At 47.4% G+C, this 12,359-nt stretch overlaps 1 long non-coding RNA gene across 1 annotated transcript in view; it reads left to right on the forward strand.

Annotated features, from left to right (window-relative positions):
- The first annotated feature begins 5 nt into the window (after nt 1-5).
- The window catches only part of LOC309854868, a 29,900-nt gene continuing 17,546 nt past the window's right edge, over nt 6-12,359 (forward strand). The window contains exons 1-2 of the long non-coding RNA XR_014306465.1: nt 6-59; nt 90-274. This is a non-coding gene — a long non-coding RNA (uncharacterized lncRNA). The remainder of the gene's footprint in view (nt 60-89; nt 275-12,359) is intronic.

Raw genomic sequence — 12,359 nt, forward strand, 5'->3', positions numbered from 1 at the left:
GCGGTCGTGCGGGTGAGCGGGTGTGCGGCGTGCGGGGGTGCAGCCTGCGGGTGTACAGCGTGTGGGTGTGCGGGTGAGCGGCCATGCAGGTGTGCGGCGTGCGGGTGAGCGGGTGTGCGGCGTGCGGGTGTGCGGCGTGCGGGGGTGCAGCCTGCGGGTGTGCAGGTGAGCGGGCGTGCGGGTGTGCGGCGTGCGGGGGTGCAGCCTGCGGGTGTGCGGGTGAGCGGGCGTGCGGGTGTGCGGCGTGCGGGTGAGCGGCCGTGTGGGTGAGCGGGTGTGCGGCATGCGGGTGAGCGGGTGTGCGGCGTGCGGGGGTGCAGCGTGCGGGGGGTGCGGGTGGGCAGCCGTGCGGGGGTGCGGGTGAGCGGATGTGCGGCGTGCGGGTGAGCAGGTGAGCGGCGTGCGGGGGTGCGGGTGGGCGGCCGTGCCTGGGTGCAGGAGCGCGTCTCCGAGGCTCGGCGCGCCGCGGTGGCATCCTGGGTCACCTCGGCTGGTCCGTCGCGACGAGTCCCCAAGCGCCTCAGCCCGCGAGTGCGGGACCCGCGGCGTGGGAGCCCCTCGGGGTCCCGGTGTCCCGCCGCCGGATCCCGGGGCTGGCCGAGGGCGGTCGGGCTGCCCGGGTCGTCGCGCGCGGTCTCCCCGCCGCGCAGTCAGGGAGCCGGGACCGGCGCTCTCAGTCCCTTCGGCCCTTGATCTCGAGGCCGCTGCTGCCCGGGGCGGGCGCTGCGCGGCGCTCCGTGTGTCCGGGGCGGCCCCGGGCGGCTGCTGTCCGCCGTGTCGCGGCCTCCCGAGGCTGCCGGCCACACGCGCAGGAAAAGCGAGGCTCAGAGCGATTCTCCCGACTCACGATGCGGGTCGGTGGCTGCGCGGCGAGACCCGCGAACTCCGGTCGGTCGCGCCTGACGGGCCGGTGTTTGGGGGAAAGTGGCCCGTCCTGAGTGCCCAGGACCGAATCCTCTCACGGAGGGCCAGCGCGGACAGGGGACGCGGTTGGGGGGTGTCACACCTGGTCCCCTCTCCCTAGCGCGGCCGCAGTAGGACAAGGCTCGGGCCGTACAGTTCGCTCTTTTACCGTGTTTTGTTACTTAATTGTAGCTGCACACCCCTGTGGGTCAGTCACCGCGAGGGCGCGGCTCTGCTCCTGGGAAGCCCCGACCTCGCCGCGGTAAAATGTACGGCTCAGTGTTTGTCAGGATGTTCACAGACGTGGACACCGCAGCACCACAGTCAGCTCTCCGACGCTCTCATAGCCCCTTCCTGTGGCGAGCCCTAAACCATCACTAATCTCCTTTCTGTCTCGATAGATTTGCCCATTACGGACATTTCCGATAAGGCCTTTTGTGACCGAGATAATCTTTTCTAAACAAAGCCCCAGCCTTAGCTCAGAGCTTTGGCCTGTAACCAAACCCAGCGAGAACTGAAGAGCATTGCTTTGATTTTGTTGGATTTATTTTTGCCACTCCAGGATGAATGGTAGATATTTCCTGTGTGTGATACGAAATTTCCTTTTTGAATAAATTTGTTTCAAATTTTGAGTTGGCATTTTTAAAGAACAAGATTAAATAAACAATCTCTAACTTTTATCTCCAAAAGCTGGGAAGATAGGACGTGAATGAAGTTTGGAAAACATGAGATTGTCTTGCTTTGAGGTTCTCCAGGACATGGCTTGGAAACCTCCCTACTATTCCACTTGACTCTCCTGCCAGCTGCTGTGAGGAAGCGTATCGTTTTCCTGATGAAGAAGCAGGTGCAGAAAAGTTAAGTGTGATAACCTGTCCAAGTCACACCGTTAGTGACAGAACCTAGACTTCCCCTGAGGTCTGTCTTAATTCCGAAGACCACGTCCTTACCAAATCCGGACGTCCAACGGGGGGGTGAGGAATGGAGGAGCAGGCTTGAAGGAGGGAGGACTCTAGCCAAAGTACCAGGACATGTGGGGACCAGGCTGGCCACCTTGTTTTTGGTTTTGCAACGAATGTTCACATATTTCTATAAAATAACTTAATTTGTGACTTTACACAGAAATCCCTTCTCAGTCACAGTTGGGGCTTTCTTCTCTTACGGGCGCGCCAGAGTCCAGGAGGTGCTACCTAGATAAGGAGTGTGTGTGTGTGTGTGTGTGTCCGTCCCCATGAGCACGTGTGTGCGTTGGTGCTGGGCAGATGTGGTCCAGCTTGACGCTTTTGGTGACTGCCGTCCAAGCCCACAGTGCTCCCTTCAAGTCCATGGCTTCTGCCCTGTGTCACGTGTGAGGCACCAGAACTTGGGCCAGCCGAGATCCGTGTATGGAAGGTCCCCTGTTTCCTGAAGATCAGGCAGCCACCTGCTCTCAAGGCTGGCTCCTTTCTGGAGCATGGCCGTGGGGCAGCAGTAGGACCCCCTCTTGCCTCTTCCAGGCCAGAGACTTTCACCAAAATCTTCTTCCCCTCCCAACCCCTCTTATTCCGCTTCTTATTTTTTCACTCTGGGTTTCAATAGCACGTGAAACTCCCAGCCCATTTCCAATTAAACTAGTTCCCTTTTCCTCAAGGGCAGAGAGCGTTCAATTTTTAAACCTTAACTTAAGCAAAAAGTAGCAAGTAGAAGACAAAACAACCAAATCCTGTCACATTGTTGTCAACACCTTTGGTTTTTTTGTTTGGTTGGTTTTAAGATTTTATTTATTTATTTGAGAGAGAGAACTAGTAAGAGAGAGCATGAGAGGGGAGGAGGTCAGAGGGAGAAGCAGACTGCCCACAGAGCTGGGAGCCCGATGCGGGACTCGATCCCAGGACTCTGGGATCATGACCTGAGCCGGAGACAGTTGCCCAACCAACTGAGCCACCCAGGCGCCCCTGTCAACACCTTTGTAACTCAATCCTCTCATCTCATAGCTGTGCAATTCAACATGGACCCAAGTGTGTTAACTACGCCTGTCCTCCTTCTAAGGCGATCAGAGGTCCATCTGTTGTGACTCAGCTTGAGGGAGTCTCAACCCTAACTCCAGACAACTTAGATCTAAGTAATTTTTGACCATTATAAACAAAATAACTAAGTTTGCTCCAGGTCATATTCTAAGAGTTCTACATGTATAATGTCCCCAAAATCTCTTCAGCAACTCCGTGAGGGAAGTACTGTTATTGTGTCCATTTTACAGGTGGGGAAACTGAGGCATGGAGAAGTGAAGTCTTTTGTCCAAGGCACCATGGTTAATAAATAGTAAAGGCAAGATTTCAGTGCACATAGTCTGACTTCAGTGTGGGCTGTCAAACACAGGGCACATATTCTGAAATCAGACTATTTCCTCTATCACTTACAGCAATATCTTAGTATTCCGTATATATTGGAAAGTAGTTTGTAGTTACTTGGGAAGCAGAACTGGGAGGACTCTCCTCCCCACAGAGGCGTCTGAGCACCCTGAGACCTGTTTCTCTCACTCAGGACGCCTTTCTCCCTCCCCAGCTCCTGCCGCCCTGGGCACGACTTCCAACTCCAGTGGCTCCCCCAGTCCCCAAACTGCCAACCGCAGCTGCTGTTGTGTGTCCACGTTGGGCCAGGTAGACGCATGACTTCTCCCTTCTTTGCTGCAGCCCCGCAAGGAATCAATCCCCGTTTTACAGACAAGCGAACAGATTTAGGAAGGCCAAGTGACTTGCCCAAGATCACACAGCTCGTGGACGGAGCCCCAGGATTAGAACCTGGATGCCCACTTCTGAGTCTCCTGCTCTGTAGGACGCGTTAGCGATCGTACAGAGTTGAGAGCCACCTAAGTGGGTTCGTGGGGGGCAGCGTCTCTCTGTAGCTCCCGAGAGAGCCTCCCAGCCTCTCTGGCTCTATTTCCTTCTTTGCAGAATCTCTTTTTACCTTCCTCATGTTCCTCAACTTCCTAATGAAAGTTGGGAGAAGTTTTTTGTTTTGTTTTTTAAGGATTTTGTTTATTTAGAGAGAGAACATGCACAGGCAAGTGGTGGGACAGGGAGGGACAAACCGACTCAGCGCGAGTGCTCAGCGGAGCCTGACCCAGGGCTCCATCTCCTGACCCTGAGATTATGCCCTGAGCTGAAATCAAGAGTCAGTTGCCCAGCCGACTAAGCCACGCAGGTGCTCCTGTTTTATTTTCAATTTCAAAATTAGACTCAAAGACTACTGTAAAGAGGGTGTTCCCATAAAGGAGTTTCTTTTGGGGGGGGTCATACTGTCTGCTCTAAGGAGACCTTTTTCTGCCTAGGGTTTTAGAACAGCAATGAGACTGGGGAGTCGGAGTTCAGGGAAAAGATGGGGACATCATGATAACAATGCTTCTGTTTACTGTGTCCTAATAACGTGCCAGGCCATGGCCTAAGTCCTGTGGGGGGGTGTGTGTGTGATGTGTGTGCGTACTAGATGTGTGTGCATACGTAGGCTAGAGGTCATGTTTTTTTTTTTTTTTTTAAAGATCGTATTTATTTATTGGACAGAGAGAGAGATCACAAGCAGGCAGAGAGGCAGGCAGAGAGAGAGGAAGGGAAGCAGGCTCCCCGCCGAGCAGAGAGCCCGATGTGGGGCTTGATCACAGGACCCTGAGTTCATGACCTGAGCCAAAGACAGAGGCTTAACCCTCTGAGCCACCCAGGTGCCCCAGAGGTCATGTTTTTATCTACCACTCTACTCCAGATTTTTAGATGGAGTTTTGTTGAGATCACTTCACCCTACCTCCTAGTTTAGAGGCGAGGGGTTGTGGCTGCTTCCTCCTTCGAGGGTCATGGAAGTTCTCTTCTCTGCTAGTCCCCATGGCCGGCTCTTCGAAAAGACCAATTTCTGGTGTTAGCGATAGGGGTCACTAGGTGGTATGACTATAATGTTACTTACCTGTATTTCTTAACTTTCCGTAGTGCAGGTAGACTGCCTCCGTGACCAAGATCAGTCCCCTTCCCTCACCGAATGCCTTTCCTCCTCACAGTACTCTTTCTCCAATTTAAATGATGACTTGCCTCATAACCCCCCTAGTGGGAGAAGTTCCAGTTAAAGAAGTCAAGACCTTGTAGTAGAAGGGTGTCCCCTTACTTCCAGTGGCAGCCACATCTGCAGCTCCTTTGGAATAAAGGAACCAAATGTCATGACCCCACTTCTCTCTCAAGTCCCTGATAGGCCTAGGGATTGGCATCTGAACCCAACTTTCCACAGCAGGGAATTTCAACAGGGTGGTCCTAGGCCTGAGCGTTAGGAAGGTTATGAACGCAGACTTGGTTATCGTAACTTCAGAGGATGCTAGAGGCATGCAGTGAGCCAGACCCAGGGAGGCTGATGGGTGGTCTTGTAACTCACTAGGCAGCCCACCCAACAATGCCCAGAATGACCGTAGATTCCCGTGGGTGGCCTGGTGACCTGGTGAGGTGTCTAGATCTGGAAATGCTGTTCAGTTGTATCATGGCTACCCAGATGACCAGCTAATGTCTTGGAAAGTTTGAAAACCAGTCCCAGGAAAAGTAGAACTCGTATCATATTGAAGTTAATGCAGCTCCATATCAGGGGTCTGGGGGAAGAAGGATGTCACTGTTCTGGGAATGGATGTGTCACTTCTAAGGGAACAAGGATGCTCTAGGGACCCCATGACTTCCTGGGTCTCCTGGGGCTTGACCAATATCCCAGGTGTCTGTAAGACTCTACATGAGCACTGAGCAGCTACATGGGATGCATCAATGTATGAAAAATCCTTTTTTTTTTTTTTAACTGAATGCCAGTGAATAGGCAGTAAGTGACACTTTAAATAGTGTAAAACTACTTCCACTGTTGGAGGGTAGTCTACATACCCTTCTTTATTTTCTTGAAATAATTTTAGGATTCATTCTCTCCATAGTTTATTTTCAGAAAGCTCACATGCTCTCTAAGAAGTTAGTCCATGAGATGTTTGCTGTCGTTTTAATTTCACAGCTTCAAGTCCCAAGTCATGACAAAGAATGACTTGAGATTTGTGTATACTGGACCTGAAATTCTCACAGTTGCCTAAAAATTGAACAGAAAGAAGTAAACCCACATATTTAAGAATTCTGTGTAAGTAGACTCTGTGATCGGGAAAGTATTATACTCCTGAACAATGCCTAGCCAAATATTGTGTTCAATTTATAATCACAGTTACAAATCCAGTTAAAATAGTTAAAGTTACAGACCCAGGAAAAGCTATAGGCTCAAGAGTCACACAGAAAGTGCAAAGCTAGAACTACCACTTCGGTCCCCTAGCTTCAAGTTCAATGCTTTCTCCACTTGTTCTCCCCCGACGACTGCTGCCTCACAAAGCTACGGCCAGGAGAAAACTATAGGTCAATTTGAAAGTGATGCTGAGAAGGCAAGGAAGGTGAAGCAGAAGTCGTATCAGGAAGGCAAAACATTTTAAAGATTGATTTATTTATTACAGAGAAAGCATGAGCAGGAGGGGCAGAGGGAGAGAAGCAGACCCCATGCTGAGTGCAGAGCCCAACAGCGGGGCTTAATGTCAGGATCCCGAGATCAGGACCTGAGCCGAAACCAAGAGTCAGATGCTCAACCTACTGCGCCATCAGGTGCATCTTTTTTTGTTGTTGTATTAGTATTTTATTGTTCTAACAAATTACGACAAATGTAATGCCTTAAAACCACACATTTATTACCTTACAATTCAGTAGGTCAGAAGTCTGATATGGGTCTCACTGGGCTAAAATCAAGATGTGGGCAAGGCTTTGTTCCTTCTGAGAATTGAGGCGAGAATCCACTCCCTTGTCTATTCCAGTTTCCAGAAGCCACCCACAATCGTTGGCTCATGGTCCCCTGCCCCCATCTTCAGAGCAGCAGTGTCACTTCTCCGTGACCCTTCTTCCACTGTCACATCTCCCTCTGTCTGAAGCCAGAAAAGGTTCTCTGATTTTAAGGACCCTTGTGATTACACGGGGTAATCCAGGATAATCTCCTCATCTTAGGGTCTTTAACTTAATCACATCTGCAGAGTCCCTTCTGCCATGTGAAGTAACACACTCACCAGCTCTGAGCTTTGGGGCATGGACATTTTGGGAATTAGAGCAAGGCGATTTTTCTGCCTATCGCAGTTATGAAATATCATCCTGATGCATAAACATTCATAGGGAAATGGACATTTTAATGTAATATTAAAATACCCCGGCCACCATCGTCCAAACCAAGAAATAAACATTGTCAGAATCACCACAAACCCCCCACTTAATCATGTTTATTTTTTTTAAGATATTATTTTTTTATTTGACAGACAGAGATCACAAGGAGGCGGAGAGGCAGGCAGAGAGAGGGAGAGGAGGAAGTAGACTCCCCACTGAGCAGAGAGCCCGATGCGGGACTCGATCCCAGGACCCCGAGATCATGAGCTGAGCCGAAGGCAGAGGCTTAACCCACTGAGCCAGCTACCCAGGCGCCCCTTAATCATGTTTTCTGTTTGCATTTGCCTGAAATTCTTTTTGTCCATCTATTTATTTGCAATATTTTTTTCACTTTTGTTTTATGTGTCTTTCTTATAAATTGCTCATAGCAGATTAAAAGAATTTTTTGAAATTTTTTTCTGCTTATAGCAGACCTTAAAAGTAACTTAGTCTGACAAGTTTTGTCATGATGTTGATTCAGTGTGTTCCTGTTTATGGCATTAATCTGTAATTTTCCTTTCCACTTGATTTTACATTTACTATTTATTTCTATTTATTTTTTCACTAATGTTTTCCTGTTTGCTTTTTTTTTTTTTGAAGATTTTATTTATTTATTTGACAGAGATCACAAGTAGGCAGAGAGGCAGGCAGACAGAGAGGAGGAAGCAGGCTCCCTGCTGAGCAGAGAGCCCGATGCAGGACTTGATCCCAGGACCCTGAGATCATGACCTGAGCCGAAGGCAGAGGCTTTAAACCACTGAGCCACCCAGGCGCCCTCCTGTTTGCTTTAAAAACACAAACAAACAAACAAACACTTCTGTGGGTTTGGTCGAGTTTCTGTTTATTACCTTTGCCTCTTTGTGAACCGGCCAGTGTTGATCTCCGTTTTCCTAGGGACCACAGTTGTTCTTAAATGGTTGTATCAGTGCGTGGTGAGAACCCTACTCCTTCACCAGGCAATTTCCTTGCCCACTCTTTCACAACCCCCCCCAAAAGGTGATCACCCTAGAATGCTTTGACCTTCCTCACTCTATCCTAGAGTTTTGCTAAGAGAGCTGACAATTTGGGGTTCGATTACTCGGTTTTTCATTAGTTAATCACTTATGCAAAAGAATCCTTATTTAACACTTAAAGCACAAATTCCCAGTCGACTGCTAACATGTAAGCTGAGCTATCTGTACCTGTATCTGTATCTATCTATGTGTCTTTGTATTGCTAACCTCCGCTACCTCACCCCTTCACCTGTCATTATCTTGAGCTCTCCATCACTAATTGAGAGGATTTCTTGAGCGCGTCCCTCAGAAAGGTCTTGCACGTGATGTGTGCACTGAATCTTGTGTACCAGATGGCCTCCGGTTGGGAAGTGACATGACGGCCGCTTTTGATTCTTGGGTGATGTTCTTTTCTCCTGGAGTCTGTATTCTACTGTCTTCTAGCTTATAGTACTGGGGATGGGTGGCTTTAGATTAGCTTTAAATTAATTCCTTTATAAATAACCTAATCCAGAAGCTGTAAGTTCTTTTTTTCCAAAGATTTTATTTATTTATTTGACAGACAGAGATCACAAGTAGGCAGGGAGGCAGGCAGAGAGGGGGAAGCAGGCTCCCCACTGAGCAGAGAGCCCGATGCGGGACTCGATCCCAGGACCCTGGGATCATGACCTGAGCTGAAGGCAGAGGCTTTAACCCACTGAGCCACTCAGGCGCCCCTAAGATGTCACTTTCAACAAGAAATTATGCAAAGAAGGAGGAAAGTATAGCCCATGCAGAGCTAAAAAACAGTAAAAGGAAACTTCCTGAGGAAGTCTAGACATTGAAGTTACTAGAAAAAGTCTTTAAATTAGCTATTATAAATGTATTCAAAGAACTAAAGAAAAGTATATCTAAAAGTAAATATAAGAATGTCTTACAAAATAGAGGATACTAATAAGCAGATAAAAATTACATGTATATGACCTATATATAATAAATATATAAATTATATATATGTAAAATAAAAATTCTGGAGTTAAAAAGTATAATAACTGAAATGAAAGACCGACTACAGAAGTTCAGGAGCAGATCTGACCTAGCAGCAGAATCAGCAAACTTGCAGAGGAGACAGTTGAAATTACTGTCTGAGGAACAGAATGAAAAAGAATGAAAAAAATGAATAGCCCCTCCCAGACTTGTGGGCCTACATCAAGTGTACTAACATACATATACTGAGAGTCCCAGAAGAGAGGAGAAAATGGGGTAGAATATTTAAAGGAATAATAGACAAACCCTCCCAACTTTAATTTTAGACATTAATCTACATATATATAATCTAGCTCAAAAGAGGATAAGCTGTAAGAGTTTCACATCTAGGCACACCATAGCCAAACTTTGAAAGACAAGGAAAATACTGAAAGCAGTAAAAGAAAAAAGTAATTCATCATGCACAAGGGATCCTCAGTAAGATTAGCAGCTAACTTCTTATCAGAAGCTATGAAGGCCAGAAGTGGGATAACATACTCAGAGTGCTCAAAGAGGGGCGCCTGGGTGCCTCATTCGGTTAAGTGTCTGCCTTTGGCTCAGGGTCAGGATCCCTGGGTCCTGTGGGCTTCCCACTCAGCGGGGAGCCTGCCTCTCCCTCTGCTGCTGCCCCTCCCCTGCTCATGCTCTCTCTCTCACTCTTCGAAGAAAGAAATAAAGCATTTTTAAGTGCTAAATTAATAAACCCATCAACCAAGAAGTTTATATCCAGCAAAATCCTTCTTCAAAAATAAAGAATTAATTAAGACATTCCGAGGTAGGGACTCCTTCGTGGCTCAGTTGTTAAGCGTCTGCCTTCGGCTCAGGTCATGATCCCAGGGTCCTGGGATCGAGCCCCACATCAGGCTCTCTGCGCAGCGGGGAGCCTGCTTCTCCCCCCTACCAGTCCCCTGGCTGTGTTCCCTCTTGCTGTGTCTCTCTGTCAAATAAATAAATAAAATCTTAAAAAAAAAAAAAGACATTCCAAGATAAAAACGAAAGGAATTCATTTCTAGCAGACCTACCCTACAAGAAAGAGTCCTTCAGGCTGAAATGAAAGGACTAGATAGTAATTCAAATCCACTTAAAGAACATCAATAAAAGAAACTATATAAATACTAGAAAAAATTATGAATATTTTTTGGCTTGTAGTTTCTTTCTTTTATATGTTCTTTTTTTAAAGACCCTATTTATTTATTTGACAGAGAAGGATCACAAGTAGGCAGAGAGGCAGGCAGAGGGAGAGAGAGAGAGAGAGAAGCAGGCTCCCTGCTGCGCAAAGAGTCCGATGCAGGGCTCAATGCGGGGCTCCATCCCAGGACCCTGAGATCATGACCTGAGCTGAAGGCAGTGGCTTAACCCATGAGCAACCCAGGCGCCCCTATATGTTCTTTTTAAAAAAAAAGATTTTACTTACTTATTTGATAGAGAGCACAAGCAGGCAGGGGGAGTGCAGTGCAGAAGAGAGGGCTCCCCGCTAAGCATGGAGGCCCATGCAGGGCTCAGTCCCAGGACCCTGGGATTATGACCTGAGCTGAGGGCAGACGCTCAACTGATTGAGCCACCCGGATACCCGTATATGTTCTTTTTTCAAGATTTTATTTGATTGAGAGAGAGTATTTTATTTAAGGAGGCAAAGGAAGAGAGAATCTGAAGCGGGCTCCATCCCAAGCACAGAGCCCAACGTGGGACTTGATCTCACCACTTCCAGATCATGACCTGGGCTGAAACCAAGAGTGGGGTCCCCCCCACCAACTGAGCCACCCATGCACTCACCCTCTTACATGTTCTAAAGACAACTGCAAAAAGCAATAATTGTAAAACTCTGTTTATAGGCTTATATGAAGATGTCACTTGTATGGAAATAACAGCACAAAGAAAAAGTGAAGAAACATATATAGAAACAAAGTTTTTATATACTATTGAAATTAAGTTGACATTAAAATAAACAAGATTTTTTAAAAAAGATTTCATTTATTTATTTGACAGAGAGAGAGAGATCACAAGTAGGCAGAGAGGCAGGCGTGGGGCGGGGAAGCAGACTCCCTGCTGAGCAGAAAGCCTGATGCGGGGCTCGATCCCAGGACCCTGAGATCATGACCCCAGCTGAAGGCAGAGGCTCAACCCACTGAGCCAACCAGGCGCCCCAGAATGGATTTTCAAAAGAACAACAGAAGGGGCACTGCCTGCATGGCTCAGTCAGTTGGGTGTAAGGCTCTTGATTTCGGCACATCATCATCTCAAGGTCCTGGGATCCAGCCCCATGTCGCGCTCTGTGCTCAGAGTGGAGTCTGCTGGTCCTTCCCCTACTGGTCCTCCCCCACTGTCTGTCTGTCTTTCTCTCAAATAAGATAAATAAATAAAATCTTAAAAATAAGATTCCCTCTTCCTCTGCCCTTCCCCCCTAAAAATATAATAAACTAAAAATACCAACACAATCCAGTATGCTCTTTATAAGCACAGATGCAAAGAGATTGAAAGTTAAAGGATAGAACAAGAACCATAAGAGATGTAGAGCAGCTGTACTAACATCAGACAAAACAAAACTTTTTACTAGAGACAACAGACATTTTATAATGACAAAAAGGTCAATCCATTAGGAAGGCAAAATAGTTACAAACTTATATGTACCTAACAAAAGAGCCCCCAAATATGTGACCAAAAAATTTACAGAACTAAAAAGAGAAATAGATAATTTGCCAATAATAGTGGGAGACTTCACTACCCAGCCTTCAATAGCGGAGGGAATAGCCACACAGAAGATGTACGAGGAATCAGATTGAGCAATACTAGTGTGGATTGTCTGTTTCATTCCTAGGAACACTGTCATCAATTATCCACTACCTTGGGGCACTTGGCTGGCTCAGTGGGTAGAATGTGCAACTCTTGAGCTTGGGGTTGTGAGTTCAAGCCCCATGTTGCGTGTAGAGACACTAAAACAGAAACATCTTTTTTGAAAAATTACCCATTATCAAAGACCTCTGCAAGCCAAGGAATCAGATTGTCTGATGATCCCTGCTGCCCTTTACACTTGATGTGTCCACTTTGTCCGGATCTCATCATATCCAGTGAGATCAGGAAGCCTATGTCAGTGTTGGTAATCATTAGTCATTAGTCATATGTCTACAGCGACACCTGGCCTCCAAAGGAGAGTAATCATAGAACTTTTCAAGGCTGGAGATCCTCCCTTCAATGCCTTAGCAAGGGAAGTGTCTTCTGGGTCCTCTCAGAATGTAGTTGACGGGTTGCATAAGATAAATCAAGTCTA

Source organism: Mustela nivalis, assembly GCF_964662115.1.
Source record: "Mustela nivalis genome assembly, chromosome: 19".
NCBI lineage: Eukaryota > Metazoa > Chordata > Mammalia > Carnivora > Mustelidae > Mustela > Mustela nivalis.